The following is a 4,406-nucleotide window of genomic DNA, read 5'->3' on the forward strand; positions in this document are numbered from 1 at the left end:
TGCTGGGGTAAAAGAAACTGATGCCTCAAATCTAGGGTCTCAGGGGAACCTCCAGTTCCAGATCCCCTGTAGGTTTGGACTCAGCACACTGCCTTGCCTCCCACCCAAAGCCGCACAGGGACTGTGGAGGAGTTTTTGGATCTTAGAGAGAATGTTCTTTGTCCTAAAAAGAGAGTTAATTAATCCCCCTCAGGCGGACTGTCTTCTGCTCTGCCAGTTCATCACTTGATGGAACTGCATGCCTGGATCCGGAGTTTCTGAAACGGGAATTCTGCAAAAGGGGAACACTATGTGTGACTGAGTGGGGAGAAGCATGGCTCCTCTTTCACACACACCCCACAGGTTAGACACACCCATAGATATACAGACATATCTATATATGTATATATATATGTCTATACGTATATGTATGTATATATATACATATGTGTGTATATATACATATATATGTATGTATATATATGTATATATATGTATATACATATATATACATACATATGCGGATACACAGAGAGAGACACGGACATACATACATATACAGAGAGAAACACACATAGGCACAGAAACACAGAGATAGATATGCAAATAGACACACATAGGCACAAACACACCCAGAGGCAAATATGCAGATATATACACCCATATAGACATAGACACACAGACAGAAAGAGACATAGACACAGATATACATAAAGTCACGCCATCTCTGAAGCACAGACACACATATATACCATATACATATATAGGCACAAACACATATATTGAGACACAACGTGAGCTACAAAAAATACATAGACACAAATGTAGAAACAGATACATATAGATACACATATATACATAGATGTACACAGATACATATATGTACACACAGGCACATACATATGCTACACACATAAACAGAAATTTGCATATACATATATACACAGAGACACATATACAGAAACAGTTATTCAAATATACAGAGATGCATAGATACACACAGCACACACAAGTCCATATTCAGACATATACATGCAGATATATAGACACATACTTATACACATGCACACATTCATTACATATATATATTAAGAGATACACAAAGATACAGAGATACAAAGATATGCACACAGACAACAATGCAAACATGTGCACGTATACACAGACATACATAGGAACATACATGCATAGAGATACATAGGTAGACAGAGAGACAGACAGATAGACACAGGCATCTGGAGTGCTAAGAGCCCTCACAAGGCTCCCTGGGTACTCACAGAGCCTTCTCATTAAAGGAGGACAACGGGCTGGGGGAGATCGGAGGCATCGGATGGAACAGGACCCGGTCATGCCGCCCACACCTCCTGTATCTTCTAACAATACCACAGCCGCCAGGACCTGATTAACACAACCACTGCTGCTTAACAAACTAGACTGGTATGATGGCTGGCACATCTCTGCATCTTCCCACTGGGATGTGAATTTCTGTGTATCTGTTTATTTGTCCCCAACTGCAAGAGGCAAGGAAGCTTTTGTTTGTTAGGTATTATAAAAACACAATCATCACCCATCTTCTGTCATTGATTGAGACAAATCAAATATATCTTTATTGTAAAAAAAAAAATGGACACCTGATTAAGCCTCTTTGGTTTCATGTACTCAGTAGGAGTGGTAAGTGAGAGACAGTTCCTTGGTACCCATTATTTTAATTTACAGAGAGCAGCTCTGGCACCGTTTTCAAGGGTTATTGAATTTTCATAGACTATCATTGGCTTCCACATTCCCCTGTGTAATAGAAACCTGAACTCGGGAGGTTTTATGGCCTCCTCTGAGAGCCTCTTTCCTCCAGATTCCTTGAGAAACCAAACCAACCAAGAGAGAAGAGGAGGAAGCAAGAAGTTGGCAGAAGGAAGGGAAGAGAGAAAAGGAGGGAAGAGCAAGAGGCAGCTCCTGCTCCCCTGGCTAAAGCTGTGCCGGGAGCCATCCCTGCACAGAGGTGTATAGATCTAGGCTTGGATTCTCTGTGGATGTGCTGAGCCCAGCCAAGCTGAGGGGAGAGGGGAAGACGTGTCACCTTTTGTGCCAATGGTCCAGCTGCTTTCCTCCACAGGCCCACCTCCCCTTTGGGACAATAAACCCAGAGACTCTATTTAATATACCCTGAGGATACCCTTAGTGTGAATATTCTTGGTGTGAATACCCTCAGTGTGGATACTCTCAGTGTGAAAATGGTCTGAGCAACATTTCCTTCAACAGAAGGCCCTCTCTACACTGCCTCTGACTCAAGTCCCAGGCTCCTGTGACCTTCTTGCTACCAGGACAACTGACCTGAGCCACACCACATTTCCTGGTGGTTGGGGTGATAACAGTAGTCACAGAGAATGTATCCCTTTCCCTGTACCTACAGTACAGGAAACCAAAAACCCAGGGACACTTATATAAGCTCCTTCCGGAGGCTAGACCACAAACTTCTGTGGCTTCTGCAACTGGGTCACTAACAAATGGAAAGGAATCAAGAAAGTCTAGGGCCCCTGGCACTGCTGATGCATTCATAAACTCACAGTAGCTTCGTGAGGAGAGGGGGAAGAAGAAGGTGGTTGGATGACCTTGAGCCCTCGAAAGGACATGGCAGTTCTCTTAAAGTTGGGTGTCCTCTGCAGTGGCCAAGGAGTCCAAGCTCTGTTACTCTGAAACCCAGTGGTCAAACCTGCTTCTGTCTCAGCATTTCTCCAGAATCAGCCTATCCCAGGATGGCATGGCACACAGCCCATCCCCCCTATCACCAAGCCACCATTCTGGTTCCAAGGCTGCATCTCTTCACTGGACTAGCAAGATGGTTGTCAGTGTTCTTTCCCTGCCCTACAGTGAAATACTCACTCACCCTGCACAGTCCCTGGGGCCCTGGACAAGGGGTTACTATGTTCATGAGGACATGCCACAGAAGGATGTCAAGGCAGGTGTCTTGGCAGCCTAAGCTTTGACCTTTGCTGGGCTTTGCTATGTCACCTACCACAATGTAGTCATCTGCAGAGTGGTGGCCACGCTGTGGAAGCGCTGACTTCTTTGGTGCAGCACCTTAGATTTGGTGCAGCACCTTAGATTGTAGGCCACTCATCAATGCAATTCACCTCACAATGCAGGGAGAACAAAGGATAAGTCCATTGGTTGTCAGAACTTCTTGTAATTACATGGTTATTTTCAGAATGTCTTTGTTGAGGGAAAGGTTGCAGAGAAGTTAGGTGCAACTAGGCGTGAGTCTGAGCTCCACAAGCATAGTGCGACTGAACAATCCCTGAGCTCGGACTGTCTTTAAGTCCCATTTCCTGAGGAGAGTTCAACTTGTTCCTATCGGGATTAGAGTACATAGACTTCCCTACTGAGACTGGGAGGGAAGGGATTGTCCATTCATGCATCAGACTTTGCATGCCATTGAAAGTGTTCTGTTTGGAACCTTCCACTCTGCTCAGTTGACACCACCTGATGATAGCTCTGTGTCTGGAGAACTTCAAATCAGAAGATGCTGATATCTCAAATTCCTGATTCTTTAAGTCTTAGGAAAGAAATTGAGGAACGATGATTTTAATTTCAAGTCCTCCTTTGTGGGTGGGTTAAAATATGACAGATTTCAAGCAGACTTACTCCTCAAATTGCTTCATTTGTATAGAAATGAGCTGTTCACAAATATAAGGCTAAGTAATAGAGTATTTTTCCCCACTGTGGGAATTGCTATTGAGAAAGTACTCTGAAAAAAAAAAAAGCAAAATTTTTAAGTAAAACATTATATGATGAGAAGAAGAAGAAAAGGAAGAGGAGGAGGAGGAGGAGGATGAAAGGAGAAGAAGAAGAGGAAGGAGAAGGACAGTGAGAAGGAGGAAGACAAGGAAGATAAGGAGCACAAGGAGGAGGAGAAGGAGGAGGGGGAGGAGGGGGGCAACGAGGGAAGAGGAGGAGGAAGAGAACAAGAAACAGGACAAGGGGAAGGAGGAGGTCAAGGCCCACTGGCTCATGCTGAAGACTACAAAGGCCTCAGCAATGAGTCTGTCTACATGTGTAGGTGCTCACTTGTTGTATTCATGTGCATGGATGTGTTCCTTCCCTTAACACACAAGTGCCGAGCACCCTGTGTACACACAGGTAAGTGCCAGACCCAGAGGTAGGCCTCAAGGATCCAACAGTAAACTAGGCAACACTGAGTCCCACGAAGAAGATAGTCCAGCTGAGAAAAGAGAGGTAGCTAGCCAGTGAAATATAAAAGAGCCTGAGAGAGTCATAGGAGGTTTAAAAAAAAAAGTAGCTACTGATAAAGAGGTAGGAAGAAGGGACTGGAGAGAAGCTCAGCGGTCAGGAGCCCATATTGCTCTTACAGAGGGAGAAGGGGAGGGAGAGAAAGAGGGGGAAGAAGGAAAAAGTAAGAAAGGAAGAATGAC

The 4,406-nt window shown here is 44.4% G+C and overlaps 1 pseudogene; it reads left to right on the forward strand.

The window, feature by feature from the left end:
* Window positions 1–2,604: 2,604 nt before the first annotated feature.
* On the forward strand, window positions 2,605–3,037 carry LOC114627966 (annotated as a pseudogene).
* The last annotated feature ends 1,369 nt before the right edge of the window (window positions 3,038–4,406 follow it).

This window comes from Grammomys surdaster, unplaced genomic scaffold (genome assembly GCF_004785775.1).
Source record: "Grammomys surdaster isolate TR1022 unplaced genomic scaffold, NIH_TR_1.0 262, whole genome shotgun sequence".
NCBI classification, from domain to species: domain Eukaryota; kingdom Metazoa; phylum Chordata; class Mammalia; order Rodentia; family Muridae; genus Grammomys; species Grammomys surdaster.